The 20,211-nt window shown below is 39.4% G+C and overlaps 1 long non-coding RNA gene across 3 annotated transcripts in view; it reads right to left on the minus strand.

Annotated features, from left to right (window-relative positions):
* Positions 1-20,211, minus strand: part of LOC132016608 (uncharacterized) — a 64,004-nt gene that overhangs the window by 18,529 nt on the left and 25,264 nt on the right. Inside the window, exon 1 of one of the 3 annotated variants that reach the window (XR_009403956.1) lies at positions 18,272-18,641. The exons of the other annotated variants lie outside the window; for them this stretch is intronic. This is a non-coding gene — a long non-coding RNA (uncharacterized LOC132016608). Of the gene's footprint in view, positions 1-18,271; positions 18,642-20,211 lie in introns of those variants that run through there. 3 annotated transcript variants of the gene reach the window in all.

Below are 20,211 nucleotides of genomic sequence, written 5' to 3' on the forward strand. Positions count from 1 at the left end.
CTAGAACCTTGTCCAGAGTCCATGTCTGCAGGAGATTTTTATGAAAATTGACAAGCTGATTCTAAAATTCATATATTAAGAGAAAAGGGACAAGAGTAGTTAGTTGAATTTGAAAACCAAGAATAAAGATAGCTACATTATATTGAAGGGTACATGGGTGGCTCAGTTGGTTAAGCGTCTGACTCTTGATTTTGCCGCAGGTCTTGATCTCACGGTTGTAAGTTCAAGCCCCACACTGGGCTACTACTTAAAAAGATAAATAAATTTGTTTAAAAATTATTAAGATTTAGGGGTGCCTGGGTGGCTCAGTGGGTTAAGCCTCTACCTTTGGCTCAGGTCATGATCTCAGGGTCATGGGATCAAGCCCCGTGTCGGGTTCTCTGCTTGGCAGGGAGCCTGCTTCCCCCTCTCTCTCTGCCTGCTTCTCTGCCTACTTGTGATCTCTGTCAAATAAAATCTTTTTAAAAAATGTATTAAGATTTATATTTAAAATATTACATTGAGATTTATATAAAAGTTACTAAAGTGTCTATTATTAGTATACGGCTAGACAAATTAACCAGCAGAAGAAAATACAGAACCTAAAAGCAGATCATCAAATAAATGGTAATTTGGAACACAACAAAGAAAGCATTAAAATAACCAGAAAAAGCATAGGTAATATAACAAATGATGGTGGGGCAACTGACTCTCCATTTGGAAGAAAACTAGCATTTCCTACCATAAGTGAAACAGAAAAATAAGTTTTACATGAATTTAGGACCTAAATATGAAAATGTAAAATATCCTTTTAGAGGGAAATATGTACTTGTTTATAATGAGGGTTGGAAAGAATTTTTATTTTAAAAAAATTTAAGAGGCAAAAACTAAGAAAAAATATAAATTTTAATACTTTACAACTAAAATTTTCTCATTGACAAAATAACCCATAAGTGAAATTGAATGTATTAGGAACAGATTGGAAAAGCATATTTGCAAAGAAATAGCAAACAAAAGATTTTTATCCAGAACATCTATGAAGACTTATGCGACTTTTTTTTTTCATAATTCTTAAAGAGAAAGCAATTAATGGAAGAAAAAAGCAGAGTGACCTATTAACATGAAAGATGTGCCACATTAATACTACTCAGAAAAATGCAATTAAAACAGCAAAAATGGGGCACCTAGGTGGGTCAGTCGGTTAAATGTCTGCCTTTGGTTCGGGTCATAATCTCAGGGTTCGGGGATGGAGCTCTGCATCAGGCTTCCTGCTCAGTGGGAAGCCTGCTTCTTCTGTCCCTTTCCCCTTCTAGTGCAAGATCTCTCCCCCTCTCTCTCCAAAAAATAAACAAATAAAATCTTTTTAAACCAGCAAAAATGAGTTTCATGAACATCAGTTTACAAAAATCATAAGCCCAGTAATTTCAAGTTTTGGCCATAGTGCATGGAAACATGAATTCTCTCATATACTGCAAATAAAAATATAAAATTTGGACATCCCATTTAGAAAGCATTTTGACATTATCCTGCCAGCTAGTTATTCCATTCTAGTGTGCTCCCTGGAAAAACTGTCCACCATATGCAAACAGAGACATGTATAAGAATGTTCATTGCAACAATTTCTGAAATTGAGGAACATTGGAAACAACATAAATTTTCATCAGTCTTGAACTGGACAAAACATTCTGATTTATGCATACATCAAAATATCACAAATAAACCATATCTGCATATTTCAATGTGAATAAATCATATAAAACAAATTTAACTTTAAAAAAGCAAACTGCATAGGGGCGCCTGGGTGGCTCAGTGGGTTGGGCCGCTGCCTTCGGCTCGGGTCATGATCTCGGGGTCCTGGGATCGAGCCCTGCATCGGGCTCTCTGCTCAGTGGGGAGCCTGCTTCCCTTCCTCTCTCTCTGCCTGCCTCTCCATCTATTTGTGATTTCTGTCAAATAAATAAATAAAATCTTAAAAAAAAAAGCAAACTGCATAAAGATAGACACAGTTTGACAACATTTATATAAACTTTTTTTAAGATTTTATTTATTTGACAGAAAGAGCATTAGTAAGGGATGCGGCATCAGGGGGAGAGGGAGAACAGGGAGTCCAATTCAGGACTCGATCCCAGGACCCTGGGATTATGACCTGACCTTAACTGACTGAGCCACCCAGGCACCCCATTATATAAACTTTTGAAACAAAAAAATCTATGTATTTATTTGACACACATCATTTTCTAGAGTGAAATTTTCATTATTATAAAATATCCCTCTTTGTCTCTAGTAACATTTTTGTCTTAAAGTCTATTCTGTCTAAGATTAATATAGCCCCTCCAGCTCTTTTTTTTTTAAAGACTTTATTTTATTTGACAGCAAGAGAGATCACAGGCAGAGAGAGTGGAGGAAGCAGGCTCCCTGCTGAGCAGATAGCCCGATGTGGAGCTTGAACCCAGGACCCTGGGATCAGGACCTGAGCCGAAGGCAGAGTATTAACCCACTGAGCCACCCAGGCACCACCCCCCCAGCTCTTTCATGATAACTGTTTTTATGGTATATCTTTTCCATCTGTTTATGTCCAACCTATTTGTATCTTTGAATCTAAAGTGTATTTTTGGAAGACAGCATATAGTTGGATATTGTTGAGATTTTTCTTTCCAGTCTAAAAATCACTGGCTCTTTATTAATGTGCCTAATAACATCAAATGTAAAGCAGATTATTAATATAGGAGAAATTATGTTGCTATTTTGCTAATTCTTTTCTGTATGTCTTATGTCTTTGTTGCTGTTCCTTCTTTATTTTTTTTTTAAGATTTTATTTATTTATTTATTTGATAGGAAATCACAAATCACAAGTAGGCAGAGAGGCAGGCAGAGAGAGAGGGAAAGCAGGCTCCCCAGTGAGCAGAGAGCCAGATGCGGGCCTCGATCCCAGGACCCTGAGATCATGACCCGAACCAAAGGTAGAGGCTTAAGCCACTAAGACACCCAGGCACCCCTCTGTTCCTCGTTTAGTACCCTTTTAAAAATTAAGAACTTTCTAGTGTACCATTTTAATCCTGTGATTTTTCAGTTTTTTAAATGGTTGTTCTAGGAATTAAAATATGCATCATAATTTATCACAATCTACTTCAGATTATACTAATTTAAAACCAGTAAAATAGGGGCGCTTGGGTGGTTCAGTGGGTTAAAGCCTCTGCTTTCAGCTCAGGTCATGATCCCAGGGTTCTGGGATCGAGCCCCACATCGGGCTCTCTGCTCAGCAGGGAGCCTGCTTCCTCCTCTCTCTCTGCCTCTCTGCCTACTTGTGATCTCTGTCTGTCAAGTAAATAAATAAAATCTTAAAAAAAAAAAAAAACAGTAAAATAGAGGAACTCCTTCCCTCTTTGTGCTATTATTGTTATACATATTTATGTTATAAACTAACCAATACAGATTACTGCTTGATACCATTTTAGGACTTTTGTTTTGTTTTGTTTTGTTTTTAATATCTCAACACAGAGCTTAAACTCAGAACTTGGAGATCAAGACCCAAGCTGAGATCAAGAGTCAGACACTTGGGTGCCTGGGTGGCTCAGTGGGTTAAGCCGCTGCCTTCAGCTCAGGTCTTGATCTCAGGGTCCTGGGATCGAGCCCCACATCAGGCTTTCTGCTCCACAGGGAGACTGCTTACCCCCTCTCTGCCTGCCTCTCTGCCTACTTGTGATCTCTCTCTGTCAAATAAAATCTTAAAAAAAAAAAAAAAAAGAGTCAGACACTTAACCAACAGAGCCACCCTGGCACCCTGAGAACTTTTAAGGAAGTAAGGAAAGCAAGGAAAGACCTATTTTATAGACTCATACAGATGACATGTGATATTTAATGCAATTCAACAGCTCCTGTTAAACAACTGTATTTTAAGTCAATTTTTAAAATAGGAAAAGGGAGGTGGCAGGGGTGGGGGGGACGCCTGGGTGGCTCAGTTGGTTGAGTGTTGACTCTTGATTTTGGCTCAGGTCATGATCTTTGAGTAGTGAGATTGAGCCTCACAGGAGACTCTCTCCCTCTCCCTGCCCACCCACTCTCTCTCTCTCTCCAAGCAAATGAATAAAACCTTTAAAAACATAGGAAAAAATATTTATACTGTGTTTTATATGTTCCTAGGTAATGAGAATTTTTTCCAGTGTTGCTGATTTTGGGGGGTGGATTCAAGTTATCATCTGCTACCAGTTTCTTTCAATCTTACTTTCTTTAGTATCTTATGTAGAGCAGATCTGCTAGCAACAAAAATTCTGTTTTTGTTAATCTAGAAATTTTACCTTGATTTTGTCTTTTTTTAAAAAATTTTTATTTATTTATTTGACAGAGAGAGAGATCACAAGTAGGCAGAGAGGCAGGCAGAGAGAGATAATGGAAGCAGGCTCCCTGCTGAGCAGAGAGCCCGATTCGGGGCTCCATCCCAGGACCCTGGGATCATGACCTGAGCCGAAGGCAGAGACTTAACCCACTGAGCCACCCAGGCGCCCTTATTGTCTTTTTTTTTTTTTTTTTTAAGATTTTATTTATTTGTCAGGGAGAGAGAGAGCACCAGCAGAGAGAGCAGCAGGCAGAGGGAGAAGCAGGTTGCCCACTGAGCAGGGAGCCCGAGGCAGAACTCGATCCCAAAACACTGGGATCACAACCCGAACCAAAGGCAGATACTCAACCATCTGAGCCTCCCAGGCACCCCGATTTTATTGTCTTTAATACACTTTTACTTTTTAGATAAGTTTTAGGTTCACAGCAAAATTGAACAAAAGTACAGAAAGTTCCCAAATACCCCTTGGCCCAGCATATGCATGGCCTCCCCCATTATCAACATTCTGTAGTAGCAGAGTGCATTTGCTACAGTTGAATCTACTTGATACATCATTATCACCCAAAGTCCACAGTTTTTATTAGGGTTCATTCTTTGTGTTTTAAATTCTATGGATTTTGACAAATGTATAAGGACATATATCCACCATTATAGTACCATGCGACATTGTTTCACTGCTCTAAAAATCCTCTCTATTTATCCCTCCCTCCTCTCCAGCCCCTGGCAACCACCGATCTTATTACTGTATCCATAATTTTGCCTTTTCTAGAATGTTATGTAGTTGAAACCACGCAATATTTAGCCTTGTCAGATTAGCTTCTTTCACTTAGTGTAATAAACACTTAAGGTCCCTTAAGGTGTCTTTTCACAGTATGAAAAGGCCATGCCATTTCTTCTTATCACTAATATTCCATTGTCTGTATGTACCACAGTTTGTTTATTCTAACAAAAGACATTGTGATTGCTTCCAAGTTTTCAGTTATGGATAAAGCTGCTATAAACATCCATGTGCATCCATACTCTTTTTGTGGACATAACTTTCAAACTCCTTTGAGTAAATACCACTGTGACTGCTATATTGCATTGTGAGAATATATTTAGTCATGTACACACACACAAATCCAGTTTCATTGAGATATTATTAACATATATCACTGAGTGAGTTTCCAATTTACAGCATCAAGGTTTGATTTACATATTGTGAAATGATTACCACAATAAGTTCAGTTAACATTTGCCATCTAATATAGATACAATAAAGAGAAATGGGAAGAAAAATAACTAAATTCTCTTGGTAATGAGAACTCTTAGGATTTATTCTCTCAACAACATAACAATAACTCTCTTCATATATATCACTCAGCAATGGAAACCATACTCAGCATGTTGTACATTATGTCCTTAATACCTATTTGTCTTGTAACTTAAAGTTTGTGGCTTTTGACCACCTTTCTCCAATTCCCCTTCCTCCCACCCCTGCCTCTGGAAACTACAAATCTGATCTCTTTTTTCTAGTAGTTTTGTTGTTGTTTAGATTCTGTATGGATGCGAGATCATCCAGTATTTGCTTTCTCTAACCCATTTCACTTAGCATAATGCCCTCAAAGTCCATCTGTGTTGTTGCAAATGGCAAGAGTTCCCCATTTTTAAAATTAGTAATTTTAGTTTTAAAAATATTTTTTAAGATTTTATTTATTTACTTGAGAGAGAGAATAAGAGAGAGCACGAGCAGGGGGAGGGGCAACAGGAGAGGGAGAAGCAGACTACTCACTGAGCAGGGAGCCTGACGAGGGACTCCATCCCAGGCCCTGGAGATCATGACTTTAGCCAAAGGCAGTTGTTTAATCAACTGAGCCACCCAGGTGCTCCTAGTATGTTTAGTTTTATAAGAAACTGCCAAAATGTGTTCAAAACTGCCTGTACCATTTTGCATTTCTACCTGCAATCAGTGAGCATTCCTGTTGCTCCACACTTTCACCAGCATTTGGTGGTGACAGTGTTTTGGATTTGCACCATTCTAATAGGTGTGCAAATGAAATGCCATTATTTTGTTACCATCATTTTTTAATATGGTAATTTTACTAGATTTAGAATTCTTGTTTTACAGAGTAGTTTTTTTTTTTTATTTTTCCTTTCAGCTCTTTCTCTTTTTCTTCTTGAGATATAACTGACATATACTATCATGTAAGTTAAAGTATACAATATCTTGATAGGACATATTTCTATCTTACAATATGATTACCACCATAGTGTAGGCTTTCTTTACTCTTTCTATCCCCTTTGTTCTGCTCTAACGCGGTTGTTTCAAAATTCCTGCCCTCTAGTTTCCCTCTTCTGCTTTCCATTTGCTCTACTCTGATGCAGTTGCTCTCTACTGCTTTTTTTTTCCCCATTTCACTCACTGAATTCTTCAGCTCTAGGGATTATGTTTGACTATTATGATTTCTATCTCTTTGGTAAATACTCCATTTTGTTCATGTGTTTTTCCTCATTTCACTGGACTGAGCTTCCTTGTAGCTGATTTGAGTTTCTTCAAAACAGCTATTTTGAATTCTTTGCTAGCTAGATCACTAAAGTCCATGCCTTTGAGCTCAAATATTAGAGAATTGTTATATTTTAGTGATGACACGTTTTCTTTATTCATCTTCCTTGTGGTTTTGCATTGCTGTTTTCACATTTGAAGTAGCAGACACCTCCTCAAATCATTACTAGTTGCCTTCAAATGTGGTATATTACTCATTGGTCCTGTTCTGTCTGGGGCCTTTGTATAGAAACTCTGGCTACACACTTCTTGCTCCCTCTTGTGGCAGAATTCTTAAACTTTTAAGTCCTTCCTGGTTTTTGTAATTCACCAACCAGATTGCTCAAACCTCTCTCCTTTGTTTTCCAGAAGATGGTACTCAAACTCAAGTTTGAGGACTCTCCCATGCCCACAGATCTTGGTCTGATTTTCTGATAGCACTCCATTTACTGATTACTAGATCACTCTTTTTTTTTTTTTTTTTTAATTAACATATAACGTATTGCTTCAGGGGTACAGGTCTGTGAATCATTAGTCTTACACAATTCACAGCATTCACCATAGCACATACCCTCCCCAGTATCCATAATCCAGCCACACTATCCCTCCCACCACCCCCCCAGTTCTTTTTGTTTCTTGAGATTAAGAGTCCCTTATGGTTTGACTAGACTCACTCTTGTGGCCACGCTCAGGAATGTACACAAACAGCCAACCACAGTGGAAGAAGAGTGGGAAAAGATGTGGGTTTGGTACACAGGATGTTCAGGGCAGACATGATCCCAGTAGGAGATCCTTGGGATCTGACACAAGCTCATGGGCAGACTTCCTAAAGAAATCTGAGGGTAGTCATGGGGAACCGTGTCCCTTTAATGTCTTTGATAATCTTATGTGCCTCTTTCTTAATCTCCCTCCCCATACCTCAAAGAAACTGGCTACTCTCCAGCAGTGTCTCACACATGAGGTTCATGAATATGTAGATTACGTTTTCATCAAATTTGAGAAGTTTTTGGATATTATGTATGCCTTTCTCTCCTTCCCTTCTGCAACTCTCATTATTGTTTTGTTGATATGTCTGGTGGTACACCATGGGTCTCTGAGGCTCTGTTCAATTTTCCTCTTTCCCCCTGTGCTTTCTAAGTGTCTAGACTGTAAAATCCCTACTGAGCTACTCTCAAATTCACTGATTCTTTCCACTGCCAGCTCAAATGTGATGTTAAAAATCCTTCTACTGATTTTTTTTTCACTTCATTCATTGTACTTTGCAAGTCCACATCTCCCATTTTTTTTAGTAATTTCTTTTTATTGATGATCTCTATTTGATGAGCCAGTGTCATCATATTTTTCTTTTAATCTTTAAGCACTGTTTTTCCTTTTAGTTCTTTGAACATATTTATAATAGCTTCGTTGAACAATTTTCCTGTTAAGTCCAGAATCTGGAAACCCTGGGAGATAGTTTGTATTGACTGTTATTTAGAATGGAAAACCTCTACTGATCTATCTTCAAATTCAATGATTCTTACTTATGCCAGATTAATCCTTTTAATCACATTTAGATTTGTTTTATGGCCCAGAATACGGTCTCAGTGAGTATGCCATGTGTACAGATTCAATTTACTTAACAGATACAGAGCTGTTCTGCCTTTTCTATTTAATTTTATGTTGGATTTAGTATACCATATTTTTCAAAATATTCGTCCCCCTCCTCTAAGTTATGAAATTTACTAGCATACTGTTTTTCTTAATATCCTCTTCTCTGTAATATCTATAGATACTATAATCTACATAATGGAATACATTGGAGTTTTCTGTGAATTCTCCCAGATTTTCTGCATGTTGCCTGCAAACAAAGACTTTATATCTTCATTCCTAATCTGTATACATTTTATTTCCCCTTTTGCCTTACTTGCAACAATAAGAGTTTCTGGTACAATTTTGAAAAAGAGTGGTAAGAGGGGACATCCTTGCTTTATAATAGATTTTAATGCAAAAGCTTTGAGTTTCTTATCATTAAATATGATGTTAGCTGTAGGCCTTTTTGTAGTCTTTACCAAGCTGAGAAACCTCCACTCTATTCCTAGTTTACTGAAGTTTTTTTTTTTTTTTTAATCACAGATTAGTGTGGGATTCCACACATAATGGATTATAAAGCCATAAAAAGAGGAGGAACATGACATTTGCAACATAAATGGACCTTGACAGCATTTTGCTAAGTAAAATAAGTCAGAGAAAGAAAGACATGATCTCACTTGTATTTTTTTCTTTTATTATTAAGTAGGCTCCATACCCAACATGAGGCTTGAACTCATGACCCTGAGATCAAGAGTCACATGCCCTATCAACTGAGCCAGTCAGGCACCACAATCTGTATTTTAACATATGATCTCACTCGTATTTGTATGTGGAATCAAAAAAGACAGGAAGAAAGAAAAAAGGAAGGAAGGGAGAGAGAGGGAGAGAAAAAGAAATACTACATGGCTCATATGATTTCTCCTTTTTGGATCTCACAAGGATGAACTCAAGCTGCTGGCTGATCATCAGGTCTCATGTGGTGAGATGAGGACCCTCTTCCAAGCTAACTGGGTTTTTGCATAATTCTTTTCCTTTTCATGATTTGCAGGTGGCCTCTCTCCATCCTCAAGCCAGCAATGGTATGTCAAGTCTTTCTCATTCTTTGAGTATCTCTGCCTCCCTCTTCTGCTTTTAAGAGTTCATGTTTTTATATTGGACCCTCATGATAATTCAGCATAACCTCCTTATTTTAAGGCCAACTGATTAGTCATCTTAATTACATCTGCAAAGTCCTTTTTACCAAGTAATGTAACATTCATGGATGTAACAGCAAAAGTAAAAATCACAGGGGCCAAAACTCCACCTACCACAGTGGATAATATACTATGGTATATTCACCCAACAGAGTAATACTCAGAAAGTTAAAGGAAGGATGGAAAGAAGGAAAGAAACATACAATATAGATAAATATCAAATATTATGCTAAGTGAATAATGCTTACACACAGTAGTATATATATATATGATTCCACTCATGTCTAATAAGTATATTTTATAATATACTCTTCTATCTGGCCACCTGCATGTTCCTTTGACAATCATCACTTCCTAATTTCAAAAGCAGTAACATGTTTTAGAAATTTTTTAGAAAATAAAAATATCTTGGGGCGCCTGGGTGGCTCAGTGGGTTAAGCCTCTGCCTTTGGCTCTCATCGTGATCCCAGGGGCCCGGGATCGAGCCCTGCATCGGGCTCTCTGCTTGGCAGGGAGCCTGCTTCTCCCTCTCTCTCTGCATGTCTCTCTGCCTACTTGTGATCTCTGGCTGTCAAATAAATAAGTTTTTTAAAAAATCTAAAAATAAAACTATCAGTAATAGAATCTCATTCAGCCATTTGTTTTTTAATTTTTTTTATTTATTTGAGAGAGAAAGAGAGGGAATGAGAAAAAGGGAGGGGCAGAGGGAGAGGCAGACTCCCCACTGAGCAGGGAGCCCAATGGCTGGACTCGATCCCAGGACCCTGGTATCACGACCTGAGCAGACGCTTTACCAACTGAGCCATCCAGGTGCCATTTTTTTTTTTTTTTTTAAGATTTTATTTTTAGGTAATGTATACACCCAATGCGGGGTTCAAACTCACAACCCTAAGATCAAGAGTTAAATGCTCCACTGACTGAGCCAGCCAAATGCCCCTCATTCAGCCACTTAAAAAGTTATGTTTAAAGATTTTTCAATCATAAATGAAAATACTCACCAGCTGGAGAAACTGTGATAAGTTACTTAACCTCTCTGTTGAAGTAATATTATCTATAATTTTGGAGAGGATTAAATTAAATGATACAGCAATTTTCAAAGTGTGGTCTCTGGACCAGCAGCATCAGGATCACTTGGTACTTGAGAGAAATGCAAATTATTTAGCCTCATCTCCAAGTGGGGACGCATCAAGCTCAAGTTTGTGAACCACTGGGATAAAGTATTTAAAACATCACATACATAGTAATGATCATAACTATCAATTTCTAATATGTAGCACATGAAAAGCATTATGCTAGGGTTTTATATGCCTAATATTACTTAACCACCATGACAATTCAGTGAGGTATCACTACATCCACTTTATAAATGAGGAAACTTAGGCTTAGGGAAGACAAGGAGCTTAGATTCATTCTCTACTCAGGTTTCCCGTTTTTGCTGTTTGTTTCTGTTTTAAGGTTTTATTTATTTGACAGAGAGAGACACAGTGAGAGAGGAAACACAAGCAGGGGGAGGGAGAGAGGGAAAAGCAGGCTTCCTACTAAGCAGAGAGCCTGATGTGGGGCTGGATCCCAGGACCCTGAGATCACGACTTGAGCTGAAGGCAGCCCCTTAACGACTGAGCCACCCAGGCACCCCAGGTTTCATTGTTTTGAGAAATCAATGTAATAAGCCACAGATTCACTCACCTAATCAATCACATGCTTAGCGGTCTCATTTAGTTTATCACCTCATTTTATGGATTAAAAAAAGTAATTCCCAGAGAAGGAAAGTGATTTGCCAGGAGTCAAACGGTTTATGGAAGAGCCTAATAATAATGATGATGATGATATGATGATGAATTTTTACATAAAAAATAAATATTTTATTAAATAGCTAAAGAAATGTATCCAGAGAAAATAAACTTGTTTATGCCTATTAGCCTCTTAATGAAAAGAGTTGCTCACAGAGTTTAAAATACTGAAAGCAAACATTAATTGTCAATTAAAACACAAGGCAGGGCGCCTGGGTGGCTCAGTGGGTTGAGGCCTCTTCCTTTGGCTCAGGTCATGATCCCAGAGTCCTGGTATTGAGCCCCGCCTGGGGCTCTCTGCTTATCGGGGAGCCTGCTTCCCTTCCTCTCTGTCTCTGTCCACCTCTCTGCCTGCTTGTGATCTCGGTCTGTCAAATAAATAAATTAAAAAAGAAAAAACACACACAAGGCAAATAATCAGTGGTTTTCCTTGCTCTTGATAAGTCAAAAAATGTTACTAGTCAATTTTTTTTTTAAAGATTTTATTTATTTGACAGACAGAGATCACAAGGAGGCAGAGAGGTAGGCAGAGAGAGAGGAGGAAGTAGGCTCCCTGCTGAGCAGTTAGCCCTGATTCGGGGCTCAGTCCCGGGATCCTGGGATCATGACCTGAGCCGAAGGCAGAGGCTTTAACCCACTAAGCCACCCAGGCACCCCTACTCAATTATTATTGTTTATTTAGAATGTCAACAAGAAGTTTGACAAAAAGCAAAATTAGACTTATAAATAAAGAGAAGAACCTTATGGCTGATGGTTGCCAGAGGGGAGGGAAGTGGGGAGTAGGTAAAAATGGGTAAAGGGGAGTGGGAAATACTGACTTGCAGTTATGGAATGAATACGTCACGGGAATAAAAAGCATAGCATAAGGAATATAGCCAATGATACTGTCAGTGATAGCACTATATGGTGACAAAGAAGAGCTACACTTGCGGTGAGCATAGCATTATGTATAAATTTCTCCAATACTATGTTGTACACCCGAAACTAATGTAACATTGCATGCCAACTATACTCAAATTAAAATTTTTTTAAATAAAAAATTTTTAAAAACAGTAAGTTTCAAATGATTGGAGAACTAGTTCTTATAAACAGTCTATGTATAAATACAGGAGAGAATATTTTCAAACAGGTTGAAAAAACACTAATTCAGTACAACCTGAAGTAGAATCTGTGTTACAACTGGTTATAATGAAAATATAGAGCAGAAAAAGGTTGGGCAGAATTAGGAGTTAGAGGTGTCTTAGGCATGTTGTACCTGACGTATCTATCGAACAGGCAGACAGCTCCACGAGGCAGCTGGATATATGGTTCTGAACTTAGGAGGGAAACCCAAGATAATTCCACTTGTTTATCTTTTTTTAATACAGCTATTAGAGAAATTTAAATTACATATATGGCTTTTTCTTTTGGATCAAGACTCTGTTCCACCTCTCTATTATTAACCCTGGATTAGGTGGTCAGTTCTCATCCTGGTCTTTTCCTTCCATCACCTAACCCAGGGGCTAATAATGGAGAGGTGGAACAAAGACTTGATCTAGCAGAAAAAGCTCAAAGAAGATCACGTCCTTGATTCTTAGTACAGATGGAAAGACAGGAAAATTGCCTCCAAAGGGTATTGATGCTCATAAATGAGCATCTGAGGTGAGCCAGGTGCCATTTGCAAAGAGTGGGAAGCAGAGACAAAGATGCTGGAGGGAAATAAGAGTGAGAAAGGTCTTGGGCATGTTGTGTCTGAAGCATCTGTGGAACAGGCAGACAGAAATCTCCAGGAGGCAGTTGGATGTGTGGTTCTGAGCTCAGAAGGGAGGAAGCCCAAGAGGAAGGTGAGAATAGCAGAATAACTGGCATTTTGGAGGTAACTGAAACCAGCAGTGAATGAGATGGCTCACAGGGAAAGACACAACTCCACATAGGTGTCTGGAAGAACAGGTCATGAAAAATGAGAAAAAAATATACAAAAGGTAAAAACAAAACTAGCAATTTACATTAAATGCATAGTTCTTCACTTACAAAAAATGAATAGAAAATGAAGAAGCAGGGGCGCCTGGGTGGCTCAGTGGGTTAAAGCCTCTGTTTTCAGCTCGGGTCATGATCCCAGGGTCCTGGGATTGAGCCCCGCATCGGGCTTTCTGCTCGGCAGGGAGCCTGCTTCCTCCTCTTTCTCTGCCTGCCTCTCTGCCTACTTGTGATCTCTGTCTGTTAAATAAATAAATAAATAAAATATTAAAAAAAAAAAAAAAGAAAGAAAGAAAGAAAATGAAGAAGCAGGGATGATTTCTAAAAACCAAGGACATAATGGTAAGAACTAAGATAATCAAAACTGAACATGGCTAAAATAAAATCACAGCAAGAAATGAAAGAAAATCTGCTTTGAGTTCCCCATGGTGCTTTTACAGATTAGAGTAGAAAACTGCTTAAGGACTGATTTTTAATAATAAGGAACCATCAGAGATCAAGAGATAATTCTCAAAAATTGAAAAACTTGATTACCAAATTGTGAAGAACAAACTCAAAACTCTTTAGAGAAAGCCTGAAATAGAATGGATGGACATAAATGACCAATTCTGCAAATTTCCTAGAATGTAGAATGGAAGACAGACCGCCAAATGCACATGGGAGGTAGAGCCTTCTCTCCTGATAATATAGAAAAGTAACAGTTTTCCAGCTTATCAGCCATCACAAAAGTAGAAACTCACTTACCCTCTCTTATCTGCTGGGCAACATCTGCTCAAGAGATCCTAACAACCTGTCTATCAAATTACTCAGGAAATACACAACCTAGATTGAGTAAAGGGCAATAACTACCCGATATAAGAGGAACCAGAATCCTGAGAATGCAAGTCCAAGCAACATAATTAGTATACAAAGACAATGGTATTGGCTCACATACGAAGAGCTAACATGTAAATAACAAGGATTCCAGAAAATTAAAGGAACAGACGGAAGAGAATTAATCATGATGTAAATAAGATACTTTCAGAGTTGAAAGTCTTTGAGTTTTCACATTGAAAGAGACATTCTAAAAAGAATCAGCATCAAAACAAAACAAAACCTTGGTTTCAGCTCTGACATTTAAAGAGCTTAGGAGTCACTACTAAATTTAAATAAAATTTAAAATTTTATTAATAAAGTTATTAAATTTTATTATTAAATTTTTTTTCAGAGAAAAAGTATTGGTAAGTAATAAATAAGAGAAAAAGGATTACTGTCCAAATTACATAAAGGATTTTTACAAGGTCACAAAAAATAGAGGAAAGTGAGCAAATATATAAAAAGGCACTCCACAGAAGAAACATATCACTGTTACTCAATAATTCACTAGTAAATAGTAAACCAACCATGGTAGGTATTCAGTGATGGAAAATAGGAAGTCTTGGTATCAGCAGGAGCCTGCTGTGTCACAGGATCTTTGAACTCTACCCCGTGAATGGCCGGCAGTCCAGAAAGTAGAAGAAACACTAACTGATGAACATTTTATTTTATTTTATTTTATTTTATTTTATTTTATTTTATTTTATTTTTTAAAGATGGCATTGGGACTTTTTTTTTTTTTTAAGATTTTATTTATTTATTTATTTGTCAGAGAGAGAGCAAGCGAGAGCGAGCACAGGCAGACAGAGTGGAAGTCAGAGTCAGAGGGAGAAGCAGGCTTCCTGCGGAGCAAGGAGCCCAATGTGGGACTCAATCCCAGGACGCTGGGATCATGACCTGAGCCGAAGGCAGCTGCTTAACCAACTGAGCCACCCAGGCGTCCCACTGATGAACATTTTAGACAAGTTACTGAAAACAAGCTGGAGACATAGAAGAGAAGCATAAAGACCGGAACAAAGAGAAAATGAAGCTATGGTAGGCTACAAGGATAAGACAGAAAAAACAAATTTAAGAAATATTAACAATTTAAATGAAACAAGAATGGGATGACTAACAAGATGGATAGGAGAACTGAGATACAGAGTGGTTTAGGACCTGCTTCTTATCACTTGGATGACTGGCTAAGCAGTGTTAACATCTGACAGAGATTAATGAAACACGAGTACTTCCTAATTATGAATGTTGCTTCTGAACAAGTTACACACAGGGGACTAGCAGCTAGGTACACTGGAAAGACAAACTCTGGAGTCCCACAGGTGCTTCTCAGCTATAAGCACAGAGAGGATGGAACCCATGAGGGAAAATGAGAATAACAAGAAGCAGAAAGACTGGGACAGGCTCCTGAGAGGAGGATAATGTTTAAGGGCAAAAGGATAAAAGAAAGTACGACGAGGGGCGCCTGGGTGGCTCAGCGGGTTAAAGCCTCTGCCTTCGGCTCAGGTCATGATCCCAGGGTCCTGGGATCGAGCCCCACATCGGGCTCTCTGCTCCGCAGGAGCCTGCGTCCTCCTCTCTCTCTGCCTGCTTCTCTGTGTACTTGTGATCTCTGTCAAATAAATAAATAAAATCTTTTAAAAAAAAGAAAAAAAAAAAAGAAAGTACGACGAAATAGAAAATCTAGACAAAGGCACAAGCCATTTGGGGTGATGTCAGAGAAACCAACAAGAGACTCTCAAGAGAGAACAGTCAACAGTGTCCATTAGGCAGTATGCACTGGTAAGAGCCATCATTTTATATTTAAATTTTATAATTACATCATTGTGACCTTTACCAAAGGAGATTAAGACAACTGGAATGGAAAAAGCAAGAATGGTCTTACATGTGAAACAGAATTATGGACATAAGAGCCAAAGAGTAGAGGTGCCTGGGTGGCATTGGACATCTAGATGTCATTGGACATCTGCCTTCAGCTCAGGTCATGGTCCCAGGGTTCTGGGTTGGAGCCCTGCATCGGGCTCCCTGCTTAGTGGGAGGCCTGTTTCTCCCTTTCCCACTCCTTCTGCTTGTGTTCCCTCTTCCTTGTGTCTCTGTCAAATGGATGGATAAAATCTTTAAAAAAAAAAAAAAAGAAAAGGAAAGAGAAGAAGAAGACGAAGAAGAAGGAGGAGGAGGAAGAAGAAGAAGAAAGAAGAAAAGAAGAAGAAGGAGAAGAGCGTGTGACTCTTGATCCTGAGGTTCTGTGATCTAGCCCCACATCGGGCTCTCTGCTCTACAAGCAGTCTGTTTCTCCCTCTCCCTTTCCCCCTGCCTGCTGCTCCCCGTTTGTGCGTGCTCTCTCTTTTTTGTCAGATAAATTTAAAAAATAAATCTTTAAAAAAAAAAAAGAAGCCAAAGTGTAGAACACTGAACTATCTGTGACACCAATAAATACAGCCTGTTGGGGGGGGGGGGATCATTTACTTAAATATCATTAAAGGAGATACACTTGATTGCTTCCTCCAGATACTCTACATTTTATCCCTGGATCATACAGGAACATCAGAAAATGGTCTAGAGCACTGCTGCCAATTTGGTAGGCACTACTCACATGTGGCAACTAAGCACTTAAAATGTTGAAATGTGGCTTAAGAACTAAATTTTAATTGTTCTAAATGAAATATCTACATGTGGCTAGTGGTTACTATACTGGACAACATATAGTACCAGACATAATATTTTGATTCTCTAAAAATCTATATATTCACTGAGTTCTCCTTAGCTCTAGAGACTTCTGTTCCTATTGAAGAACTGCTGAATGAAAGAGGCTAGATTTCTTTTAGGGAAGTTGTTGAAAGGCTGCACACTTCATCATCCATATAGAGTGCAAGAAAGGAATTTTTTTTTAGACTTAAATGCTAGGAAGTCTTCATGCCCCATTAACAATCAATGTGGTTTCTCTTTGTGGAAAATGTGAATCATGTAACATGTATGTATTTTTCCATGACTATCAGAAAGATCAGAAATAAATCTGCAGCTCATCTTTGATAACTCTGTAAGATCACAAAACCTGTCCATACCTATATATTACTTCATCTTGTTCTTGATCTGCTACTGTATATTCTCCCTGTTGTTGATTTGTAATTTCTACATTTCCATTCTAATCTAACTTCAAAGACTCATACAAGGCCTTATAAATAAACTGGGAATAAGAAATAAACAATTCACCTGGGATCTGTTCATTTTCTGCTGGTTTTGGAAAAGTACGGAGAAGTATAAAGGTAGAGCTGGGAAGAAGGAAGTAAGAATGAAGTAAAAAAAAAAAAAATATATGGCCTGCCTGGCGGCTCCTGGATTGACCTTTCAAAAATGCTCCACAGAAGAAGCAGTTTAAACAACACAAGACAGGGGTGCCTGAGTGGCTCAGTGGGTTAAGGCCTCTGGCTTTGGCTCGGGTCATGATCCCAGGATCCTGGGATTGAGCCCTGCATCGGGCGCTCTGCTAGGCAGGGAGCCTGCTTCCCCCTCTCTCTCTGCCTGCCTCTCTGCCTACTTGTGATCTCTGTCAAATAAATAAATAAAATCTTTTTAGAAAAAAAAAAAAAGAAAGAAAGAAAGAAAGAACAATTCACAGAAACTCTGAAAAAGAGAATCAGCGCTTTAGTATTTTTTTAATCTGTCCAAATTAGTTGCAATTTCATAAACTTTTTGATAAGAAACTTGTTTTTGCCATGCAAAGGAGACAGCTTGGGAATCAAGAAGCCAAGAAACTCTTCTGTCTTAATCAGTAAGAAAGGAGTGATCTGTAACATTCATTTATCTTCTGAGATTCCACACGTTTTCTTTCAAATGAGGCAGAAATAGATACTCTTGAAAACCCTGTGCTACTACGATGTGATTCTAAGTTCAAAATAAAGAATAAAAATCTAGATACTAAATACATGGATATACACCATGTACAAGTTCAGGATTTGGAAAGAAGAGAACAAAAGAAAAACAGGCTGTGTAGAGAGTTGAATTAAACTTCCTTCTTGGTGATCCTTTCCTCAAGCCAACCACCCAAAAAGCCTGACATTTCTGCGCATCTTGCCCCACTCACCACTTACGGCAGCACGCCTGTCTTGCTGGAACCTGATTGATCTTCCACTGTCACAGAGATGTCGAAGTTTCAGATGTGACATCTGAAAGCATGCTCATTTAGAGCGGGGAGATAAAAAATTGCTTCTGGCCTTGGAAATCTGGAGTCTGTTTCTTTGGGGGGTTACTTCCACTTAACGTTCAAAACTCTGGTGAAAGGTCTGAGGAAGGTCGCAGGGGTGTTTTCCTTCAGGTGGGTTTCTGATTTGTGCCATTCCTTCCCTTTTATCTTTCAAGAATTGCTTTGTTCCTAAAGAAATGGAACTGGGGCCTACAGAACAAAATCATTTAACTGGAATCTTCACACAAGACCCCCAGTCTGACTCTCCTGAAGGTTGCTCCCAGGATTAGACCTTCTATAGGCTCAAATCAGAACTGCTGGACACACAAGCTGGGAGAACTGGGAGGGGCCCACAGTCTCGATTATGGACTCTGACCCCAGGCATCTTGCCACTTTGCCGCTGTGAAGGAACCCAAGGTACTTTCCAGATAGAGTGGCCTTTTAGCAGCAGCAAGAGATTTGGAAAACAGATCTGGCCTTTAACCCAACCCCCTTATCTGTGGGCTATGTGAACTCGGGTGAATCATCATCTCTCCAAAACTAGTTCTTATCTGCTACAACAAATGGTTGTGAAAATTCAACGAAATGCCAACGGCTTTATCATTAACCACCCCGCACTACTGGGCTCAAACATGCCTTGGTTCTCAGCGCAGAGAAGCGAGCTGAACAGCCGGGCCTCCTCCAGGGGGCGCTGCTGGGAGCGGACCAGAACCGCCTTCGCAGGCCGGGCGCACCCGCCCAGGGCTGCAACCCTCCCAGGCCTCCGGAGCCAAGACCCGCTTTTCCTGTGGGAGGACCGCCTTTCCCACCCCAAGGTCGGGAGGCACCCACTACGGGGTCCTCACAGCCGCGTTACGCAAACGGACACCGGCCATCCACCCAACGCAGCAGAGCTATAGGCCCCGCCGCCGAGCGTACGTGCGTAGCGGGGCCGCGCGGGCAACTTCCCAGCAGCCCCGGCGGAGAGCGTGTACCGCGGAGGCTCTGGGAGACGCGGGGCCCCAACAACAGGGGAAGCGGAGACCCGAGACCCGCCAGCCTAAGAGGGACCTGCATCCGAACTGCAGGGCTTCTCCCAGGGTAGGACAATAGTGAGGATGTTTCATCATCATTCTTCTGACGATGCTAGCCTGCAAAGATTATACAGTGAAACACGAAAATTTTAGGAAAATCAGAAAATACACACAACAAAAACAATGGACACAGCTTCCTTCACCTCCTGCCCCCTGAGATTTATGTGCTTAACTGTTAGATACACAACCTTCTTGTAGTTTGCAGGAATGAGATTATATGCATCATTTTTATCACTGTCCTTGCAGAAAAAAATATTTTGTAAAATGGGAAAAAAAAAATTTCCTACGATAGCAGAAATAATCCATTCACAATAACATCAAAAGTGGTACAAAATAGGGACACCTGGGTGGTTCAGTCAGTTAAGCATCTGCCTTCAGTTCAGGTCATGATCTGGGGTCCTGGGATGTGGCAGCACATAGGGCTTCCTGCTCAGTAGGGAGTCAGTTTCTCCCTCTGCCCTAACTCCCCTGCTGTTTTCTCTCTCTCAAATAAATAGTCTTTTTTTTTTTTTTTCAAATAAAGTTTTTTAAAAAATTCGAGTTCATAAAAGAAGTAAATTTGTGGGGGAAAAAAAGACATTTTTTGGTGCATAACATTAAAAGACTTGAAAAGGGGGATGCCTGGGTGGCTCAGTTGGTTAAGCAGCTGCCTTCGGCTCAGGTCATGATCCCAGCATCCTGGGATCGAGTCCCACATAGGGCTCCTTGCTCCTGACTCTGACTTCCACTCTGTCTGCCTGTGCTCGCTCTCGCTCTCTCTCTGACAAA

Source organism: Mustela nigripes, chromosome 4 (genome assembly GCF_022355385.1).
Source record: "Mustela nigripes isolate SB6536 chromosome 4, MUSNIG.SB6536, whole genome shotgun sequence".
NCBI lineage: Eukaryota > Metazoa > Chordata > Mammalia > Carnivora > Mustelidae > Mustela > Mustela nigripes.